Below are 26,336 nucleotides of genomic sequence, written 5' to 3'. Positions count from 1 at the left end.
GAGCGTTTCTAGAAAAGAGATATTTTTTTCATCTCATAATATTATACTGTGCCTTATAAAGCGTACCCAACAAACGACTCAATAAAAATAAATAAGGGATATCGAAAATAGTAATTTATAATACTATTAATATAATAACATTAATTTTTTACTTATTTAATAATTCATTGTATTTATTACTAAATAAGTTGATAATGAATTGGTTTTGTAATGACATTTTCTAAGAATATCATCACAACCCATGTCATACTTGTATTCAATGTATTTTAAGTTTAAATGTGTGTTACTTAAATCCAAATCATTGCTCCATTACTTCCTTATAAAACTGAACGGCTTAGTATAAGAATCGTTTTTCGTTTTTTTTTTTGTTATCGATATAATAATATAATAGTATTATATTTTGATATTCGTTTGCCGGCGCAGTGTATAGGCAATTAAGGTACATCATTTTCGAACGGTATCACAAGATGTTATCATATTATTATGAGAATATTTTAAATAGTGAGACTACGGAACGATCGCTTTAGTTTTACTACCTACACTATATAGGAGTTCACTCAGTTATAAATCCAGTAGTTTTATTATCATAAAGAATAAACGCCATTTTGACGTTGCATAAAAATACACGATCTGCCGACAAACAAAACAAAGTACCTATTTTATTCAATATAAATGGTTATCATTTATTTTTATATTATTTTTTTTTTGGGAAGATAGATGTCATCAAAAACACTATCAAAAACAAAACCACCGAATCATATAGTTTACAGTTGCTTCTTGTACGAATAATCTTATGATAATAATTTACTATTGTAAATTAAAAATATTAAAAAAAGTATGATAAAAATATGATACACAATTATCATGATTATTGTTATTAATATCTATTGTGCTTAATAACGAATATTATGATATTAAAAAGACACAATAGTAATAAAATCATATCTTGTTGCATTACCTTTGAATTACCTTTGAACAACTGTCTACCAAAGTATAAAATTAAATACGTACAATAAGTATCTAAATACATCATAATACTATTATTAAATCGTACATTCTTTACATAAGTACAACAATCTCTGTACTGTATCTGTGCATAATATTATGTGATAATGCATGGAATTTTCTGTAAATACTTATTTTATTAATTAATTACTGGGGTAGTAATCTGGGGTTCTGCTAAACAATCCAATAAGAGAACTATCCAAGCCTTCCAGAATATCTGCTGTCGTTTAATAACTGGAGCACCCTGGTATATCTCCAACAATGCAATTAACTCCGACCTAAGAATCTGCTCTGTTAACGAAACTGCTACCATATACTACAAACGCTTCCACGCAAAACTCCAATCCAACTCCAACCAGCTCATCAGAGACCTTGCTACACCAGCACTACCCGGAAATCCAACCAGACGACTCAAGCGGAACTGGTGCCGCGACTTAAAAATTTTATAAATTGTTAAATTAAATGTTATTGTATAAATTGTAAATGTTATTGTAAAGCCACTAGGTGTCCCTAATGAGGGATTTCCTACCTTGTCATTAGTTCATAGTTTTTCTTTCACTCACCATAATTATTACTTATTGTACACCCCTGTATAGATTGTAATATTCAAAATAAAGTCATTTTTAAAAAAAAAATAAAAAATTAATTACTACCGACATTTAAAACCATTTACGTATAATACGTAATAAGCCACTGTTATATAATATTAAAATATAAATGCATGCAATGCGTCTACGATATCATTCGATACAATTCATGATTTATAATATGTGTAAAGTCCAATTACTCGTACCTTTTGAACTGTGGTATAATTACACGTAAATAATATAGTATTATATCTAGCAACAGGAGTTCCGTTGGACATCGATACGGACGTGAACACGCACCACAATATTGTTATTTGATTGATTCGATTTATTTTTTCTTCTGCGTATACTATTAATTAAACGCCGCCGTACACTCTTCCAAATAACTACTAATTAAATCGCACGTACGTGTGTAGGCTTATTTTCCCACCAATTCGATTCGTGCAAAAGTTTTCCGGACGATATATTATTGTTGTTTATACTGCGATTTTTAATTAAAAATAATACATAACATTCCACTGCACAAATTACATACTATTGTGGTGCGTGTCCAATCCAAATAAATCATCATTTTAATATTATGCATAAAATGTGTAATATTTGACACGATATGACGATGACATATTTTTCAAATCGAAACTTTAATAAATCAATTATTCTATTTGTCGAAGTAATAGTATATCATTCTTTATGCGTTTTGTTTGTTTATTAAAATTACTATCCCACTACAAAAATCTTTTGTATATTAAAAAATAATAAGTGAAATCATAAAAAAAAAAACTCATCATAAAATGATTCTCGTAATAGGGATGTATGATTATTGATTTTATTAATTTTTACTTCGAAAATTATTGTATCAAAAATATTGTTCACATTCGTATTTTTTTATATAACTATCTATCATGGACTTTATATAATACCTACTTATGACGCAATGTTTTATGAATTCGTGTACAGAATATTACACAGAAGATAAGATTTATCAACAATATTGGGCTAAGTTCTTAAAATATAATACATTCATTTATTTTGTTTCACAACACGACACACTAATTTGTCTTAAATTGTAATTTAAAAGAGCTTTTGTCAATATGCAACACAGCTCAAAAATAAAAATAATATTACAGTACGATAAAAAAAAAAACATAATTATCATTAGTTATGCAATCATACACTTAGAATTATATAGTAGATGCACTGAAATATTAATATTATGATAATATAAAGATAAAACTGTACAGAGAAGATTGCAGAGGCCCGAAAGTATGAGCTGGCTTATCAAGGAAGATACACATAAAATCGATGGATTTATAATGGATTCAAGTAGTCGGGAATTTGAAAAAAAAACTTTTTAGCTATAAGTATATATCGAATCATCAGTTATTAAATAATTACAATTATATAGAACACACACCTACACAATAAGGCATCGAATTATTTTCATTTGTCATTATATTAATTTATACACACATTTCTGTGCATCTACTCAATATATTTTGTGTGCTGTAATTTAAACATCTAGTTTTAATAATAAACCAAGTATTAAAATAATAAAAATTGAATAAAATCAATTGATTGATGTAAAAAATATCAAACTTGTGATATTGTCACTTTATTATGTTACCTAGAATTAATCAGAATTCTAATCGGTAGCGTTGATTTATTATTCGGATTGTTTGTGTACTCATTTTTGCTTTTATTTAGAAAAAAAATCTTTTTTTATTGCTGAATTTCATAGTATTTTACCTAAACAATTAACAGTTCTGAATCTTTTATTATCGCAGTACCTATAATTAACTTTTAAAACCATATTCTTTAAAGATACCTATACACTATTGTTTTGAAGTTTGGACGGTTTCATATTGGTTACTGTCATTTACTGCTTATTAAATTGTATTTACTAGTTGGGTTCGGGTATAAAATCATCTTAATATTTTTCCAGTAACCGACATCACCGGTTCTGACCGATATCTCATAAAATAATATTATAATCTGTGCATCGTACACACCACTGGTTGACATAATAATATCGCACTCCAAAGTAAGCGGTATACATATTATTACGTAACTACTGATTTAAATTCAGATGCTAATACTTGCAAATACTCTAATAATTTTATTTTTCATGAAGTATAATATAATAATATTGTGTAACAAAAAACCAATATCACAAAAAACAAGACTCATTTAAAAAAATAACTTTAAATTGAGTTAAAATTGTTATGTCGTCGTGTAAAATGTTCGGTAGAATAAATACCTAGTTACTTATTATGTTTTAAATTCATTGTCAATATTCGGTTTAACAACAGCAGTGATGATGATATTACAGAGAAACTAGACCATTATTCGATGTATTGTACATAATAGAATATCAGGTGCATACCACATTTCTGTAACAATTGCGATATAAAAGTTGAAATGGTGTAGGTATGTTGTGCACGTGAAATTCGTTGACGTAATTCGCAAGTGTCTGTTTCCTTTCATACTATAATAAAAAACTATATCTGGAATTTTATATTTCACTATTCAACTCTTGGATCACAAAAGCAACACTTAGATAATTCCTTGAAAGGCATAGAAATCTCAATCCAAACATTTTGTTTAACTACTCGTTTGACTAAGAAAATATACTTTTATATAATTAAACTGTGCACATTTTTTTAAACTGATAATTTTGAGTTATTATCATAGAAAAAAACCACTTGCCAATCTATATTAAATTAATAAATAACTTATCAAGACTATATAATTGAACTTGAGATAATATATTTAGCATAGCTAAGCTTAGACCATAATGACCATATAACACTAGGTAAGATGTTCAGTATCCCTCGAAGTTTTGGTGTTTTATCTTTTACACAATATTTTGGTTTATAATAATATAGTCTTTAAGTTTAAAAAATGTCATACACTATTTATGATGCACGCACACATAAATACAATTTAAGCTCGATTACCAGAAGTATAAAAATAGGTACTTTGCATTTAATAATAATATTTTTAGTTGAATATATAATATAATGTACGCAGCATTTCACACCACTATTAATATTTTATCATATTATGTAAACACTATTCCCTAAACATTTAAAATAATCGAAATAAGCTAAATTCTAGCAAGACATACTATGAATTGTAGTGCATAATATATATATTAAAAGTTTAAGTGAAATACCAAATATTTTCCAAAACTATATTTATTCTTATAGAAAATTATATAAGTAATTAAAAAATTTTACTATTTACTTTGATGTATTCACTATGGTGAAACATTTGAGTATTTTAATTTGAAAGGTAATAATATGACGGCAAACTCGAAATAGGTAAAAAAAAAAACCTGTCAAAAGTGAGTAAGAAGAGTTAATTGGCAAAAAAAGAACATTAAAAGTTCTATCATTATTCTTATTATGAGCTTTGACCAAAAATTAAGAAAGAGAATCATGCTTCTTTCGAGACAGTTTCAGTCAGATTAATACTCAATAATTAATATTTATTACAAACACAAATTTATTCTTAAAAATTTAATTTCTTATTTCTTAAAAATACTTTTAGCACACTACGAGTTCAGTGTCTTATTACTTCATAATGTTAAATAAATAGTTATTCAAAGGTAAATACTTACTTGACATTTTTCTAAATAATTTTAGAAACAACTGTCAACTCAGTATGACAGATAATATGGTTTTTATAATTACCGTTTATTTTTTTTAATCTGTACTTTGATAAATGTCTGGCCATAATTTTGTTTTATACGAATTTCATGATACTCACTGTGCAAAATCGTAGCACTAGCTATACGAGGTGATCCTTTAACGCAACGGTATGAAAATATAAACGTTATCGAAAATATTTCTTTTTCATAATTTTAAGTAGGTAGTTACAAACCAATATTTTTGGGAGAAAAAAATGTATTTTTCCTTGTTTTTAAATTTAATAAGAATATTTTATTTTTAACTGCTTAAAGTTGTAAATAAAAATATTTTCAATTAATACGTTAATATTTTTTTTGAAATAGTGAGTGTATTCTGTGAAATGGATCACCGGTATAACTGGTTGTTACAGATATGCGAATTTGTCGTCTTTCACTAATGCGAGTACGCTCTTTACCAACTGTCCTTTAAAAAAATGTTCTTACGTAATCGCAAAAAAAAAATATTAATAAACCAGAATCTTCAGTAAATAAATCTTAAGCACTTTACAACAGTATCGTTTGTGTGAGTAGGCGAGACGCGTATTATACCCTTGTATACATATTTTTATCACTATTAAATATTCCAATTATTCCTTTAAGTCGTTCCAATACTTTGTGAACGTGCATTAATTGCAAATATAATAATGTAGACGTTTGTTATGCAAACACTCGTCAGTTATTGACTTCGATGTAGAGGTACCTTCAATATGTAAAACAGTCGAAGCGAGGAATGTACGGGATGGGTTGAATCCCTTGGGCCACGGTCCTGGTTATCGTGGTAATTAAAACCATCGTTCCCCGTCCATGACAAGGAACTTGTGTAGAAAAACAATTATTTACATACCTACAAACGTATACAAATCAGTTAATTACATGCGAATCGTCTTGTTTTTGTGTCGTCGAATTATTTATATTTACGTAGATAATGGGTATACCGCATAATATCTTTCACGAGTCCCGTCGTTCAGGTATGATGACTCTTGATTTTCAAACGGAGAACCAAGTCGGTATCACGTTCACTTTATATATATTATACTAAAATTATATTACTATTACTATTATTATTATTATTATAATCGCATACAGATTATTTTTAATAGCATCATGTCGATTATTTTTAAACGTTTTATATTTAGGCTACCTACTGCATAATACAGTAAGATGTCAGGGACATTCCTTTAGTTGAGTCGACCCGAGTTGATAATATGTGCTATTTTTCAACTAGTGTTAAAGTGAGTTCAATCTTTCTGATAAATAAATAAATAAACAAATAATAAAACAATAAGTCTTGAATTATACGTATCAAATGGTTAAACAAATATTATTGTAATTTATTGTTTATGAATATAATATATTTATTTGTTTGAAATTATATTTTAATTAAAACTGTTATTTGTTAGGTATGCAAATGAACAAATTTGGTACCAAGTATTTGAATTATTTCACTTTAAAATAATCAACTGATATTTCATAAACAAGTAATAGTCAGTGAAATTAATATTCTATTCGTTTTAATATTGAAACTGTATTTGTTATATTTTGTTACAAGCATACATTTTTTTATATTCCCTTACAACTAAATAATATAACTGTTAAAAATTGTATTCTCTAGTTTTTTTGGTTATAAAAAAAATGTTTTTGATTAAAATGATGCACATAATATTTATTACCAATGTGATTTTTTATATCATATTATTTTATTTAATTTAAAAACAATTTTACATTCTAAAATCGAATTTATGTTTAATATCAATGTATAAATATAAAATATTGAAACACGATTGCGATAGCTTATTATTTATTAATTATAAACAATAAAAAATTTACATTTTAAATAAATGGAGTATTAACAACAACTGTCGAGATAAACTATTAATATGGCTTTCTTATTTAAGTCTTTATTTCATGTTTAAACTAAAATAACGCTAATTATAAATGTTGGTATGCAAATATTATAATATTATGCAAATCACATAATATGCCGAATATTTTTTTATGCGTGGAGTCACTGTAAGGACTGAAATCGAACCGAAACAATCCGTACAATAATGAGAATCATAACCTTCCTATAACTTAATTTTAATACTTTAAAATAACCAAAACATATTTTGTTTTCAAAAACTAGAATCGAGTTTTACAGTGGTAATTGCATATACCTTTTTTTTACCTACTTGATAATTTTTTTGAGCTTGCTTAAATAAACTAATATTATTCGTGTTTAGAGGAGTTTAAATCTCAGCATTTAAATAGGTATTTATAATTATAAATGATTCTGATTTATTTCATATATAATCTACTTATATTATTTTTACATGTAATCATAAAAAAACAAACAGTTGCTAAAGAATTTTTTTTTATGTTTTTAATAGTTTAGTACCGGTATTATTTATCTTTTTTAAAACTGAACCTTTTATGAAATAATTAAGTTTCAGAATTAAACTTAAAAAAAATAAAAGATTCCATTCTTCTGTGAGTAGTGATTATAGTGTCGATGACACATTTTTTACTTTTAATCGATTCTTACAATATAATTGTAATTATTATAAAATTAATTTGTATTGCACCTAATTATTGATAAACTTAAAACATGTTACCTATATATAAACATATATTCTATATCATATGATAATAAAAGTATTTACAGTTTAAATAATTTAATAACAATACAAAACATTTTTTTCTTTCACACCTTAAGTATTTTAACGAACAATTTACTAATAAAATATGTTTTCCACATTAAAATAATCACCTTATGTGATGATATGACTATAGAGTGTTTAAATTCAAATTGTTAAAGGGTTGACCTTAAAAGATTATATGAGCCGTAAATATTAATTTAATGCATACTAGTTACTGCAGAGTTTTCTAGGTTAATTGTATACATTGTATTTATGAGATACGTAATGGGAAATATAATCATGGAAATTGAACACTGGTATGGAAAATTAAAATTAATCCAATTTAAACGAAAAATGGTGAATGAGTATTTTTCTATAAGAATATTTTATAACGCCCATGGATGAAAGGTTTTTCATGAGATATTTTTATAAATTATTTGTTTCAATACGATAAAACCGTCAAATAAAATGTATTTTGAACACTCCAGACAACCTATTAAAACGTTTTTATGCAAAAGTTATCATAAGATCTTCTATAAAAGGTTCTTATAACAGCCGCTGAAATCTTATTTATGTATTTTTGACAAAATAACTGTACAAGAATTTAACATACTTTATGTTCAATTCCCTAAAGCAGTTAACATTTCTGTAATATTATGGTATCGAAAGCCATTTAATTCCCATAAAAATACAATTAGTCTGTATAAAAACATATGCGATTGAAATGGTTCGTTTTAAACAGTTATAAAAACCCTTTAGAACTATGTTACAGGCATTTTTATACATTCATTTACTCACATAAATTATTACAAACTTAACAAAACAGTAACAATCTATTTTTATAATTAACAGGTAAAAATTATGTAATAAGAATAAAATGATAAACACAACAACGTATGTTTTTTTAGTTGCTAAGCATTGTTATATTATCAAGATACGTTACAAGATTAATTTTTATTTAAAGAGTTATAGGTACTGTATTTAATCTGTAACATAGATTAGTCGGTGCTAATAAAAAAACAATTATCGCTCATAAAATATCAAACCCCACTGCAGCAGCTAATTGGAATGGATAGTATATTGTAGGTTATAAATGTATAGTACTTACCTATATTTAATCGCATTTTTAATAAAATGAATAACACTTGTAATTTTTAAATATATGAGAAATTAGTTTGTTATTGGATATGTTTGTGTTTCTGAATATTCTGTTTATGTATATTTAGTTAACATTTTACAAAAAAATTATTATTATCTTCAAATTTTAGTTTCTATAGGTTTTCAAGTACACTTATGTATTACAGAACGGAATACTTTTTTTAAAAGTTAGGTACTGGACTTAATAAAATTAAGTTCGATCAAATATACATACTTATTTCAATATATTTTTTATAGATAAATAAAGGATTTATCTTAATCATACAAAATGTTTTTTTTTAATTCTGATGTATGTGTATGTTATTATGTAAGTTTAATGGTTTATTTCTGATTTTCTTGTTAATGTGTAAATCGAATACGATGATATATAGTCGTAAGTGATCGCTGTTATGTACCTAGCTTAAAATATTTGAAATTTCAAATAATGACATAAAACTTCAAAATTGATAATGTACCTATGTAATGAAATACCGACAGTTTCTATTGGATTACCATATCGTATTTATCACTATTTTAAAAACTATTATTCGCTATCGTTAGTACGTATAGGTCATATTTAATTCATTAAATAATAATAATAATTAATAATATTTAATAATAATAAATGGTGCGAATTCACTCTATTACGGGTAGTCTATATTATCTAAAATGTTATTTTTAAAGAATCGTCAAGCTTAAGAATTGGTTCGGGAATTCTGAATTTATGCGAAGTAAGGACAATAGTTAAATTCGAAAAATATAGCACATCAACATCAATGGTTCATAGTAAGCTACACTGTGTAACGATCAAAAATATTACGCCTCTAATAAATACATTTTCTCGGACTCAATGCTATGCGTTTATCATCGAAATGAAATATAAAAGCCCAAAGTTGGAATAGAAAAATAAATTAATGGACGTGGACCCGTTAACGACTGGCCAAAAACATGAAGGGATGTTTATTTCGTTCGTGAAACAAAAACACACTTTGCAATCATTCGGTTGTCAAAAAATAAAACTATTCTCTACATTCAAGTGCGTTATTGCACAAACAATACGAGTGGAAAACATATATTCTCACACATCGTTATCGAAATTTTTCGATGTTCGTTTTTATCGGTCTATTAGCTATAATAATAATAATAACAACGGTACCTACTAAGAAAAACAAACATTTTTTGTTCGGGTTTCTTCGTTTGTAGAACTTACATAATTCGATCGAATTTTTATATTTTTGGTTTGGTTTTGGGTTATATAAATGGTAAAGTGAATGGTGTACAACATCACCCATATAACTTTAATTACTGACAACATATTATTATCTTATGACGACGAGTAATACATTGCAGTATTGCACACGAACTTAATCCCACGCTATTCCTCATTGAATATCATTTTTGTAATATTATTATTCACATACGATAAAGGTAAAACGAAATATTTCAAACGCATAACCTTGAATTTGATTCTGGTTTTTTTTTGTTTACTGCAAAAAGTATCTACTTATTAATACATTAATTTTGGAAACGTTATTTTTTTTCCTGTGCTATTGAGTTTTGAATTAAAATTAAGTTATTTTTTTTTAATCCAGTGAAAAATTCGAATCAAATTCAAGGTAATGCATACGAAATGTTTAGTGTTACCTTTATCGTTGCATACATTGTATATAATATATGCTAAAATATTTAAACTTGTAATACCTAACATATGCTATATTATGTCGGTACTTTCAAAATTTAATATGGGCAAAATATAATGTCAATTTTTCAATTTAGCATAACAAACCATAATCATATAAGGCGGGATGATATTCACAAATTGTTGGCCATCATCAAATTTTTTTTATTTCAGTTATTGATTTAATGAATCAGAATATTATTGTACTTACGAAAAACCGATCGATAAGAATGAAATACTTCATTTTTATTTTACGACTTTTCTTCTTGTAACATTTCCGCAGTACCTGTTTATAAATATTATATGCCTACTTTATATTTAATGTTTTGACGTCATCTCTCCAAATACATGAACATTAAATACGTAAGAACTAAGAATCTAGACACGTAGTATAGTAACCTCTTGGAACACTCTTATTAGATTTTTATGCAAATTTCACGATCAATCACTGATATTGAAAAGATCTTAACTATAAATGATGTTTCTGATTTATTCAAATTTATCATTATAATACAATTCAATTGTATGTGGTTAGAATGGATATTAACAATTAACTGTGTATATAACATTTACACATACGAAAAAAATAATGTGAATTAGTGCGTTTCTAAAATCATTACAAATGGATATTGATTATCTTTACCCATATGTTTTAGAAACTATTTACAACGTTTGGTTCCTGTATTTTTCGGAAAATCACTAAGCAAATTGAAAACCACAACTTAACTGAAGTAAGTAATTTCCAGTATCTGAGATTAATTTTCATTCTACTGATATGTTGTAAACGATTGAATAATATAACAAACATAATAAACATCAGCAAATGGAGTATTATTTCCGCCCAGAAGCCAGAGCCTATAAAACTACGATTTAACTGGATTAAGGCATATTATTAGTTATATTAAACATTTATGTCACAAAAAAATGTATTTTTAGGCGAATAAAAATATATTGCATACAATAAACGCTCCTCTATTCCGACCGAAATCTGAATATACTTTACGAAACGACCGATAAAAAAAAAAGTCGACAAGACATATTATTGGAGTAGCTACATTTTTATAGTTTACATTTTACTAACAAATGTAAAGTTTAGAAGGAAACACACAATTCCTAATTTCAGTCATTGCTATAATTATATTCAATTTATAGGCACTGTCTCAAAAGTATCATTTTTGTGAGTTAAATTTTATTTTATAATATTGATTTAAAATCATTATTAATTTATAGCCAATTTGTTCTTTTAGGTAACAGAAAATAACAAATAATTTTCTAATATTCTTATTGCATACAAGAAAAATGAAATTGCTGATCCTCGTATGTTATTCAAGGCTCAGAAATGTGTATAACTATTTTATGATGCATATTAAATTTGATGTGGATTTTACAATTTTTATATGACTTATAGGCTATAGCAAGACGGATAAAACTTAAGACATAAAAAAGACCTGTAATTAATACCAATTTTCACATGAAATGTTGTTAAAAATACTAATTGAAGATTGATTAAAAAAAATCTAAATTAATTAAAAATATATTTTTTTATAAAATGAAAAAAATAATTGGTATCCATATCAACGAAAGTCGTGACTGATATATTATATGAATACATATATATTATCCATAAAGCGGTTGATTACACATTTAGGATTTATACCCAATAGAAAAATGATAAACAAAAAATCGATATTGTAATTTGAATAGAAAATATCAAAATCATAATATTATGTAGTCGTGTAGACAATTAAAAAATTTCTTTCGTAATAGTTATTGATTACTTTTTACGTAATATAATATAATTTATAAGGTAAAAAATGTATTTAATATGAAAATTATGCTACTAACTAAGCAAGTGTATTAAATAATCCTAAAGGAAAGAGAAATATACAAAAAAAACTATCGTAACGGAAGTTTACTATTAACAGTTGAACATCAATGTTAGTTTTTGTAACCATAATTAGTTTATAAAATATATTATATATTTTCAAAGGGCCTAGCTCGTAGAATAAAATGAAATACAAATAAACATAACTGGTGTTCAACTATAACTATATACATATATACTGTACATACTGTACATACTGTACATCATATATATATATATATATATAATAATCTAAGAGCCACTAAATCAATAAATCAATTATTAAGTATAAATATTTATTCAATGTTTATTAATTTACCCATAGTCTGAAATAAAAATAACAAATAGATACAGTTTTAATTAAATTTTTTATTGTACATATTATATTTTATAATCTTAAACTCAGTACGGTTAAAAAAAAAAATGGTGTAAAAAACCTTATTACTTAAATTAACTGAAGTGAATTTTCGTGAAACTAATATTATTTATTATACAAATGTGCTCACCTTTTTGACCTTAGGTACTAAAAATATTTTTATGTTTGATCAGTCTCCTTAATTTTTATTCTTGGAACACACAAAGATGTTTTGATATTACCTAAGTATAACCGATAAGTAAATTTTTCATAATAATGACTTATACAAAAAGTAATCAATTTTTTTTAAATTTATAATTTAGTAAAAAATACATTTAAAATAAAAATCCAATACTTTACAGTGAATAAATTAATTTAATTCTTAATTAGTCAAATTTCTATATTAAGGTTTTGCAAAACACTAAAAATTTTTGATTTTTACATAAAATATATTTTTATCTCTACATAATATTTATTGTATTGTATAAAAATCATTGAAAAGGCAAAGCCATAAAAAAAAGATCAATATAATCTGATGGAAAATAAAACCAAGCAACTACAATCTAAACCTTATGTTTCCAAATACCCTTTTGTTAAAAGCTTTTTATTTCAAGTACATTAAAATGCTTTTTGATATGGATAGCGTTCTACAGAGTAATCGATTTTACTGTTAGTAAAAAAAATGTAATTACTATCCTTTATAATGAATGTCATATGAAAACCAAATTATTACTTATACTTTCTATTTTAGGTACTTCATTCATTATATTAATTTTCATAATATTGGAAAAGTATTCAAGCGGTGATTCTTTTGCCTTAACTTTACTTGAACTACCTTAAATTGACATCGAATTTATGAAATTTAAATATTTTAACTTTCACTATTTTTAATTATTTAGATACTATACAACATTATTTATTAGTTATACGATACTGTTTAATTCCTATTGATTGAAGTCGTGTAAAACATTAACTAGGTATGAAAACTATTAAATATGTATAAATGTGTAAGTTTAATCAAATGATCAGTGTATTAATTTTTTAAGTTGTTTAATGTTTACGTGAAAAAATTACTGAAAATAATTTATTTTTTATTGAGTCTATATTAAAATGAAATAATGTACAAAGAACGTTTATATAGTTTACCGTTTAGTGGCGTTTGCTTGACGTTTAAACTTTTACAGAGTAAAAAATTCCTCCAAAATAAAGTAATAATAACAATAAAAACTATATATATACCCGGGGAAGTTCTATCGTCAAAGTAATAAATCAATCTTCCAATACTTTACGTCATAATTTATGGTGGAATAGACACGCCATGTCTCATGTAAAAAAATAAATAATCTATGTTTGTTCTTTTAGTCTCCTGGGTCCCCATTACAACTGGATAAATGAAACCGTGGTTCGTCCCTCTTTTCATTATTCAGTCATTAATCACAATTCTTTCCATTTCCTTGGCTCTTGGAATTAAATTCCTCCGCACCAGATACACATATACAATATACATACAATATTTTAGGGGGGTTTGGGGGGTCAGAAAACCAACTAAAACCTAAGTGATTATAATACACATTTTTGTTTGATTTAGAAACATCTATCATGATTTCAATAATTCATAGTTGATTATAAAATTCTAGGAGAGTTTTGGGGTGTCAACTTTAGAAATTCAAATAAAAACTTATAATTTTTTTAAATAGCTCTTAAGCCTAGCATTTTTAATTTATGAATGTTTTCATGCACCAACTTTTTTTTAAAAATTGTCTTCAGATTATGTTTGCGAAAAAAGTGTAGGTTTCCATTTGAATATCTAAAATTGACCCTCCAAAACCCCCCTAAAATACTGTAAACAATTTTAAAATTATAAAATATACTACCTAATAGATATTTCTAAATAAAAAGACGTTTGTACTATATATTTCTCACTATTTTGAATATTTATATGATAATATGGCTATAACATAAATTTTGAATCATCCTGTATAGTGTATATAAATTATATATTGTAGGTATGTAATAAAGATATTTGATTGTATACATACGTATGCGTTACTATATTATTATACAATACAATTATTAAGTTCATTATTATTAGTCTAACATAAGTACCATGTTTCGTCAACCGACATTGTTTCCGATGACATAATTAATTATTCTGACGAACTTTTGTAAGTATAATTCTAAAACTATTTCAATTTCGGTGTGAGAAAGCTCAATCATCTTGTTTGGCGTGTATCGCAAAGTTCTAAAAAATATATAACAAGTTAGCTACGTGTTTCCAAACAATACGTTTGAATAGTATACGATACGGGGTCTTTTGAAATGTGCGTTTGGAAAATATCTTGAGGATTACGTAGTCAGTATCCTTATGTGACCCACTCCGTTATTGTTACACAACAATATTGATGGACCTGTTTATCAATAAAATGATAATTTATAAAGCAAAAGCTATGTGTTAAGATTCGAATACAACAATACAATTTTATAGGCTTTTTTCAAAAACATTTCTGTGAACCATCGAGAAAATATATAACGACGGACGATTCCTGTGGGATTTGTCGATCGAAAAAAGATATTCTTTTCATTACCGCACTAATGCGCTATATCAGACCGATTTTCAGCAGTAAAGTAAAGATTATTATGATTGACACATTCTCGAAACTTGGTCATTTGACGTACGTATATTTTAAAATGAATTCGGCAGACCCCATTTCCGAGTAACTTAATAATGTTGTATGGACGAATATTTTCGTTCGTTCGTTTATAGCGAAGACAACGAACGCGATAGTTTAAAAATGTTGGAAACACTATTACGGATAAGCCGGTTTATCGTGTATTTAGGAGGTATTCATCCGGTATTTAGCCAATGTTATGGATAAATAGGAATAAAAAAAGTTACCCGTCAATGATTTCATAAAATAGGTATGATTATCTGCATTACGCACCTTGCTGACAAAGTGACAACTACAGTATTGTATTATTATTTTTGTAACTTAATCGTCTCAATCATCATCGAGTATGACGAGAGCTCTGCATACTTAAACATTAAGTATTCAGCTAAAAGGTGGGACTAGTTAGTGCCGGGCGTTTTCTACTATTTTGTTGTTTTTATTTTAATTTTTGTAACGTTAGACACCATTAGAAATATAATTCGTGTATCTAATAATATCCCCTTAAATATAAACTTAGAACCGTTGAAGCAACACCTATTTATGATGAGGCACAACCACTCACTAAAACAACGCCGACACAATATATTTTTACCTTGAATACGCCTAATTAAAGGTACCATGGACGGTGCGTCCCCTCCCATCGATATGGGAGCAACGGCATTGCGAATTACGCACTGGTTAGGTATTTATGTTTTACCAGGTTCGCTTACTCGGATGTATATATATATATATATATATATATAATATTAGTTTGATTTTGCTTTAATATAATATTTTAATTAGTTAAATTTCATTCATACTCACGGTGAACTGATAAACTTAATCGCCCCTATAGCTATGGTAGAACAATGTTGGCTGTCACGGGTCAGAAAAGTCATTCACATGGCCTTATTTGATAATAATTATAATAATATCAATACTATACAATAATTGACGGCTGGTACATGCCAGCATGTATATTATAGTATTGTCTATATTTTACCGTTTACTAATGCTTAGATATATTATTATGAAATAAAATATTTAATAATAAAATATAAATATCAGACGAATTCTGAGTACAATGTTATGTAATGTAATAAATACATATTAGTACAGAGGACCCAAAAGTGGGTCGCTATTATCATTTTAGTGAGTCAAGTTATATTTTTAAATAACACATTTTTTAGACAAGTGTTTCTATTACTTTTCGTTGATGTTTAAAATATTAGTTTTATCATAAATTGTTATTTGCATTTGTGACAATTACGAATTTACTGTGATCGTGTCAACACGACACAATCGATTAGTAGTTATTGAAAAGATAGCAATGTAATGCTAAAACAAATTTCTTGTTAAACATTTTGTATAAAATTCAATTCAAAATTATTCTTTTTTTTTTTATTCGTAACAGCAAAAAAAAAATCATTGATATTATTGTATTTCTCCAAAATTTAAATAATTTTCAAAAAATTTCCATTACAAGCTTGGGAACCTCCGTATTCTTACATTATATTATTTTATGTTATATATTTATATGGAATACCATATTTATTGATTTGATTTAATCTATTTTTTTTCTATAATAAAATATTATTGGTACAGTTTTTACGCCAACATGCTTTTCTCCGTCGGTCAAATTAATGTTTAGTGAGTGTATAAATCATGATTAACTAGAAATATTACAAAAAAAAAAAATAGATTATTTTATGCTGTTCTATGATTAATAATTATCCAATGTTTTCCTCCTCCGTATAAGATCTATGCATTTTATATAGTATAAAAACAAAAAATCTAATGTGCTCCGTATTCGGCTTCAGCATTTAGTTGCGTCGACGCAACGAAGTATCGTCAAACGATTCTTCGGGTCACACAAAAACCCCCAAATAAAGTCACAAATTATTTGAGATTTTCAAAAAATAACAACAAATAGATTTCTTGGTTTTTTTTTTTTTATTTTAATAACCTGCACTCAAAAACACAATCAGTAATCTGTATTTTATTTAAAATGAAAGCTTACGCGTTTTTCTACTACCTAACTCATACAGTTGTGTTACAAGACAACTTTACTACAACTCAATATAATATCTCAAACACATTTATTAATCTCAAGTAATTATAAAAAAACTGACCGCGTATAGAAAAATAGGAGTTAAACATAAAAAAAAATTAACGAAATATTTAATGATTTAAAACTAATATGATTACTTTAATTTATTGCAATATTTTGATGGATAGTAAATAATATTATAATCATTATTTGCACAAGTCACTTCAGTTACAGACTTTAATTAATTATAGCCAATAAGGCCAATGAACCGTTTACACAATACCTTGGAAATTGCAGGCAATAAAAATAAATTACATTTGTTTTACTTTTCACAGATCGTCCATTGGCCCCGTCTTTATTGAGTATTACCTACATCAGTTTTATCAAATATTAATTACAAATCAAAATTAGCAGAATGAATAGTTCCATTATTAAGAACATTATTTTATCTTTAATAAACTACTTAATCAGTTTTTTGAATATTTTGAGATGAAAATGTTTAGTACTGATTCGTATGTAATGGCTTATTTTCAAGTTCATCTACCATTTAATGTTCAAAATTATACTATGCATGAAAATAACTTTATCAGTTATAATAACCTATATGGTGGAATAAACTTTGTGAAAATCAAATCATTTTAGGATTCAGTTTGTAGACAGTGGATGTGGAATGTCACCGTTATTCCACAATTATTGATGGTAAAATAAAATAAAAACCAGGAAAACGTAATAAAAAATATAACATTTCCATTCAGTTTGATCTGATTGCTGTAATGGTTTAACTCTATCCTCTTGTGACCTAACTTAATATAATATATTCAATATCGCACGACCAGATACTCAATCGAATGATATTATCGGAGTTGTGATAATATTACGTACTCGCTTTACTCCAAAAGCTCAAATGCACGAAAATGATGAGGTCAAAAGATTCAATTTATAAAATGTACTGATCTGAAGACTCTATTGTGTAACAAGTGGATTTTTCATGTTTTATTTTATATTATTGCATTTATTTAACACTGACGGGGTATTCAATTCAACGATTTTGTTTTTAAAATGATTTCGATTTAATATTTGTAAAACCAAAATCAATTTACTTATTCTACATTTTTTTTTTCATTCTTCAAGAAGTTTTGTTCGTCATATTATATGTAATAATAAAGTGAATATTGAAATCATGTAACATTATATAATGCCTCTACAATATTATAGCATGTAGTATCTGTATTTATCATAGTTATTGAAATTATTGACATAATATAATATACGTAATGCAACTACTATATTATGATTAGTTTCATTTTAGCAAATATTAGTATTCATTTTTTTTTTGGTTTCATGACTTCGTAAAAAAATAAAAACACTATTTCTTCTTAGAGTTGCATACCAAAATAAATATCACTTTGCATTTTTATAATGATTTCCCAAAAGTAGTTTCGTTTTTTACGAATGAAAAGTAAATAGTTTAAACTATTTCTTCATAATTTAAAACATTTACAAGTCATCAGTAAAAAATGCATGTTTTTTAATAATATAAGTGAAATCATTGGTTTATAAGCAATTTGGGATTTTAAGTAAATACTTATTTAGCCAAAAAAACCCAACACATATTTAATAATATTTATAACAATACATCAATTGCATATAATAGTAAGCTAGCCTAACTTATAATTGAATTTATTGAATAACGAACACATCTTACAATTTCAATTTTATCTAAATAAGTTAGCTCTAAAAATATCAACGATTTTCAACTTCTTGACATAATATTATATACCTACTTTAGGATCATAATATATTTTATATTTTATGCCCTAAGATGTTTTTTTTGTCATAAAGAAATAGGCTTTGTAAATCCAATTAAGATGAGTCAGAACTCACAGATGCTAAAAATATCTTATTATACAAATGTTGGTATACTACAAATATAACATAGACGAACATTGTAAATTACCTATTAATTAATTGTACATTGCAACTTTATGAAACATTCACCTAGTCAAAATTAACTTATTCTCCATTATACACCTAAACAATATACAGCGGCATAATATTCGATACTTCTATAAATAGACGGTTACTTTAACTGAAAAACAATTATTATTTTAACGATTAAAACAATTCTGTAAATAAAAAGGATTTCGTTCGCATTAACTTTTGACCCGTCAACTATGTGTTTTTGTTCATTTCGGTTTACAAGACCACCATGAGATGATAAATATTCAAACGAAATTATAATATTACCCAGAAACACAACCGACTCGATTATGATGAATGTACAATAAATTATGCATTTGTAATAAATTCAAAGATTATAATTCATTGTATAATCGTCAATCCCCAAAGTAACTATAAATATGTTTTGCATATTATATAAAATATGAACTAACTGATTTTATTTTATGTACACTTCGAAATTCAGACAATTTTCTACTTTGGAATATCAGATTTATACATTGGAATCTTGATATTTTAAAAGTACCAACGTTATACATTTACAACATACAATAGTAAATATTATCGATTTATATTAATTTAGATATTATGCTCTCGGGAATGGAGAAATCGGTTCATTGACGAAATACTGACTATGAAAAATATAATACAACAATAACATACAAGACATAGATATAGGTATTATGCAAAAATGTAAAGATAACAATTTATTATTACATTAATAGTTTGATCTAGCACAATCGATCGTTTTCATGGAGTAATAAACAAAATGTTTAAAAAAAATATTAAAAGTGCTCAAATAAGAGCTCTTAAAATTAAGTTAAAAATAAGCAAGTAAACCTGTCGAATTTGTTCATAAATTATTATTACGTCTAAAAGTCGTTCAGTGTCTCATTTATTGTAGTTTTCCGCCCAGTGAAACCCTTCTAACGCAATTATAATAATTGCTTCTTATTCAAGTTATCAGAGAACGAAACGCTTTTGACGTTATAGTGGCATACCTATAAGAGTTAGGTATTAGTTAATTTCGTCGAGAAAAATAAACACTACACAGTTGCCTTATCTCGACATTTCACAGTTTACGTTTATTCCATTGCCGTATTATTGCGTTCACCGCAACAATTGAACAGTGTGTTTTGTACACATATTATATTATGTAACGTGAGAAAACAGTAATCATCATATAGGTAATAGATAATAATCCAAAAATAATAATATAGTAGCTAGGAGTGATTATTTTACATTATGCATTTTCATTGCAATATCTACCGTTAAAGTACATTATATATTTTATTTGGCTTATTGTTTAGAACTTGTACTCATTTTTTTGCACACAGTCAAGGTACTTAATTCAACCCAGATTAAAGACTTTTACAACTTATTCTCCTTATAATTAATAAATGATAATTTTTGCCCCACCCCTCAAAACTAAGAATTCGAGAATAATTATTATACTACTTACCAATTAGGTACTGGGTATTATTTCTTAATACATTTTCAATTTAAAGCAATGAAAAATATTATATATACATTAAAAAACTCAACACATTCGTCCATCTATAATTTTAAGTGAAACCGGGTCATGATAAGTTAGTATTAAATTTATATTATATTCCGTTTCTGTAGCTCTATATGTCTGTTTGTAGAAAACTTTTTTAGAGTATTTCAACATAGTTGCTATCAAATGGTGGAGATCATTATAATTTCCATCATATTATGGAAATATAACTCGTTCAATGTCAATGCAAAAGTGGAGATTCTGCTATTCGACGAGGTTGAGTATCGTTTATAGTACATCATCGATATCCACCTCATGGTTACTATATGATTAAATGAACCACATTTGACTGAACTTTAAAATTGCTGACGTTACCGATGCCCTGCATAATCATTACTAGCATCCATTGGTGCTTCACACACACGCTGCTCAAAAACAAGTTCATTAGTGCTTCGTGTAATTATTTCACTCATTGATAATCATATTGTCTGCGTCGAGCAAAAACGCAAACATCAGTATACATTTACCCTTTGGTTAATACCATTAGAGAAACCCGAGGTAAATTTTTAACTGTAGACGAGGTCGCTATGTAATGGGTAGTAATAATAGTGGTTTTTCTTGAATATTACAGCTGACGGTAAAAATAATACGAAATATTATACTACCTATCCAATATCCATCATAAATTAATTAAATATAAAATATAAATTTACTATTGAACTGAAACAAAATAACTACCTATATTGTTTGGTAAAAGTAGTATAAGTTGTTTTTTTAGAGCAAGAAGGATAAAGAGAAATAGAGGGAGCGAGATAGAGAGTAAGCGATAAATCACTCTCTGAATTGATGTTAATACTCAACAAACATCATTATCCAATAATATACATCAACAATAAATAATCAACATATATTTCGGAACTAACGATGTTAAAACACTATAACGATTGTCTACAATGATGTACTTGAGTTAATTCTACAGCCTACACGTGTACTTACGGTCTATTATGGTCGTATAGTCTCATAAAGGTCAATAAATTTCCTCGTGTAGGCAATGAAATAAAATTACGAAATCTATGTGCCTAACCATAGTTTGTGTGTTTCTTTCGTTCAGACTATATTTGAGGAAGTTGCCAACACATTATGTGTGTCGATTTCATAAGAAACCAAAATAATTTGACAGTATATTTTCCTTACCAATAGAATTTAATGTACCATATAAACGATATTATATTAATTATATTAGGTATTTATAATATTTTCTGTTTTTATACATAATTATAATTATTTGTTTTTTTTTTATAATATCTGGTATTATTAAAATATCACATTAGTTAATATAATTTTGTGTATCATATTAGACTCGTAAATAATGTAAGTATTACGGGCCGGTATTCAGGAACTTAGCATTATCGGTATAGTAGGTGTTTCTTATCAGGTTGATTTGTATATTTCATTTTTGTAAGCACAAACACAAGTATAATAACCACGAATTTCAGTATGTATAGAAAATCAATCAAATTAAACATACTATTGGGGTATAACAGAAAACTTCATATGCCAGTATCCATGTATAGTATCTTAATGTATTAAAAACACATTTTTGAATGCTTTATATTTTTTTTTTTAGGTCAAAAAATTAAAAAATACTTTGTAAAACGTGAATTCAATACATTGAATATAATTTATTGAGAACATAATAGTAAACTATAATTGATTTCTAAAGCATTTAAGCATAAATCATTACCTCGTATTATATTCAATATCAAGTAGGTTTAAGCATCATGATATGTAACACTACTTGGCATTAAATTACTAAACGATTTTTGTTTACCTTCACAATATCCTATTGTTCGTACTACTTTGAAAGCATTACTAAACTCTAGTACATAACATCCCATTCCCTTTCAAACTTTCAGTCTGAATTTCGATAATGCTCACCCTCTCTAAACACCATTCACCTATATTTTCTCTATTCTGTTCTTATCCAATACAATGTAACGTCATATTTCATCATATCTAGTTACAAAACCATTAGTTATCGTTTCAAAATGTTCAACTATAGCTGGGTAGGATAAGTTAAGGACGCAAATAACTTTGGACCGTCGAGCGTGCGCAACTTTTGGTGGACAACAAAGTAGAAAGAAGCCGAGTTTGAAGTAATAATCCGTGTAATGAATCTCAGGAATTTATTGGGGCTTGAGAGCTATATTTATGGGTTTTTTCGAGCACAAAAAAAATAAAACCGAAAGACTATACCCGCCAAAAATGTTGGATAAAACAAAACTTAAAATATGACGTGTTTGATGCTAATTATTCTCCATCCCTATTAGGCTGAAACAACAATAATTAATAATTTTTTATATTGCTAGATGTATACGGCCATAAAATAAAACACCTCTATCGAAAGTTAATAAAATAATAACTGTATTGTTATGACAAGTGCATGCTATTCCTTATTAAATTACGTTGTGTTCTTCATAACGTAAAGGAATTCTAACTCATTATTATTGTTCAACGGATGGCTATCGAAGTCAATTTGAAAATTGTAAACAAAAACCGATTATTTTGTGGATTGTTGTCGAGTAACTAAAATTATTTCTCAGTAATATATAAACCTATGAAACCTATGTATCCTCTATATAAATACATATATTTTTCAATAATATATATAAAACAATTTTTACCCTCGTTCTAGATTTCATCTTGACTTTAATTTTAATAGACCTTAAGTGATATTTTGTAATCTTATATAATAATACTATCATAAAGAGTTTAATTTGTTTATAAAGACAATGACGTTTTACCTCTTTTATTTATAATGCATTATTGGTTAAAGTATTTATATTATTAAATATTATTTGATGTCATATTAATATGTTGACATGGTCAACATGAACTTAAACCTCCTTATTTTGATATTCTAACGGAGAGTCAAAAATACAATGAGCAAATAAACGTACATGTTGTGTTATTGTTTCTTCATATGATAATAGAAAACGTTTTTCGTAATATGAAAAAAAAATTTTAATCAAATAAATGTAGGTACCTATTGTTTTGAAAAAAAACACAATCACTCATTAATATCAATAAAAGAAGGAAAGAGGAAGGATACAACATATTATAGCGTTGACACATTTAAATAGCTGTTTCCAAACGAACACCATATTATATATATATATATGTATATAACAAGCTTACAATATTGTGACTACAATATAATTAGCGTTCCAATTTTTAAATTTAACGGGACGTCACAGATTGCAATGGCAAAAATGTAATTATCAAAATATCAATTTCCCTTTGCTTGTATAACTGATATCGAATAAATTAATTTTTAATTTAAAATTCTATATGTATAATATACCTATTAATAATATAAATAAGTAAAGATTTTTTTTTCATTAACGATGTTTGCGTAAATGATACCATAAAAAATGTATCAGAATTCTATAGAATAAAAGTTAGTTGTATAAAGTGGCATATCTAACGTTTCCCAACCACAAAAGTCGTTTTCCGTTCTGGCAGCCTTAGATGATAATATATGTATATATTCGTTTATACATTCAATAGAAAAATATTTATATCGGACATCTTAAAAGTTTTATCACAAACTTATAAAATACAAATGGTCGTGTAATATCGGAAGTGCTCAAACACTACTATTTTAGTATGAGGCTCCTTGTTCAACTTCCTTTAAATATTAAATCTATTAAAATATACAGCTGTATTAGAGTTCAGCTAAAAAATAATAACAGTTTTAAATTAAATACGAATTAGGTCTGAGTATACTAAATACTAAATAGTTTAGCCAAATATTAGGTTCATAACCATTTTTTTGAGTCTGATGTACGAATATATGCATATTAATTCTGATTTTTTCGACCTACGAATTTTTCGTAATCATCTAATCTAAACAATTTTGAATATTATATTTTTTTAAATACACAACAATATTATAAACTGGTAATTCTGCCAGTATTTGTTCACATTCCATACATAATGGACAAGCCTAATATTATTATGTTTAGTAAAAAAGACAAACGTTTTCTATTGACGGATTTAAGTTTTTATTCCATAAGTGTCTGAAAAATGATATTATACAAAATAACATGTAAACGTTTTAAAAAAAATGAATATGAAAATATAATCGTCGAAAAAAGTTTCACGGTACTAAATCTGCATTTTAAAATAAAAATAACTAATTCGCAAAGAAGAATTTTTAAATTATTTCTGATTATTTAAATAACATTGTTTTTTTTTCAACTGTTTAAATAAAAAACACTAGACCTTACCTGTAAATATTTAACAACTCAGGATTTTAACAGTTTTAGATCATACAAAAAAGTAAGGTAAATGTTTATTTTGACCTAGGATACAACTATTGTGATACCTAGTAGGTACTGTATAATTTTTAACACGAGACTCAACAAGTATACTATTAGAGTCTATATTATGGCCCCCAACTATTAGTCTCCACGGTATAGTATGGTCGTATGTGCAATGTATACTTACATCGGTGTCCAGCAGTGTCGATAAAAAAAAACCGCCAAACGGCGATGGACTGCGAGAGTGAACGGTCTTGAGGGAGGGGGGACGTACAGAGGGGAAAGAGAGAGAGAGGGGGAGAGAGAGTGAGAGAGAGAGGGAGAGATAAAGAGTGAACGAGAGAGAGTGAGAGAGAGAGAGAGAGCGAGCGAGGGATTGAACCAAATCGGAAAGTTCTACTCTCGTAGAAAGTATAATAATATTATATCGAAACGAGATCGCTGGCGCAACGACGACGGCGACGGGCACGGGCGAACAACGCGCGACTGAGAGCTTCGCCGTGCGTACGGTCGTGGCGTGCAAACGTTAAAGAGGTGCAACACTTGATGACGCGCGGGTTTTTCCCCGTGCGCGCGTCGCGTTTCCCGGCTTTTCCGCGTCGCCGTGCTGGCGGCAGTCCCCCTGGCAACGCTGGCTGACCAGCGAGAGAAAACACAAGGGGCGCCCTGTCGCGCGAGTCCACGGCACCGCAACGAAACGCACCGGTGGGACGGCGACGGGAAACGTTTTTACTTTTTCTCTCCCACGCCGCCACCGAACGCCACGATTACGTCTGTGGGTCACCCGCCAACTCCGGCGTGCTCGAAGAACAATAAATACAGCGTCGTGTTGTGAGGCAGTTGCTGTCGATGCCGGATGCGGTGAAACACGTGACTTTTCCAAAAAAAGTTTCTCCACAACCTGCTGCACAGTCATCCGAT

General features: G+C 27.2%; 1 protein-coding gene across 2 annotated transcripts in view; it reads right to left on the bottom strand.

Annotated features, from left to right (window-relative positions):
- The window catches only part of LOC111035758 (NACHT domain- and WD repeat-containing protein 1), a 203,424-nt gene extending 177,485 nt beyond the window's left edge, over positions 1 to 25,939 (bottom strand). Inside the window, exon 1 of one of the 2 annotated variants that reach the window (XM_022317549.1) lies at positions 25,603 to 25,939. The gene's annotated coding sequence lies outside the window, so the exon portion shown is untranslated. The remainder of the gene's footprint in view (positions 1 to 25,602) is intronic. The other variant, XM_022317702.1, reaches the window with a different exon arrangement.
- Between the last annotated feature and the right edge of the window lie 397 nt (positions 25,940 to 26,336).

The sequence above is a fragment of the Myzus persicae genome, unplaced genomic scaffold (assembly GCF_001856785.1).
Source record: "Myzus persicae strain clone G006 unplaced genomic scaffold, MPER_G0061.0, whole genome shotgun sequence".
Classification (NCBI taxonomy): Eukaryota; Metazoa; Arthropoda; class Insecta; order Hemiptera; family Aphididae; genus Myzus; species Myzus persicae.
The sequence above is the reverse complement of the archived record's forward strand: the minus strand, read 5'-3'. Positions and strand labels throughout refer to the sequence as shown.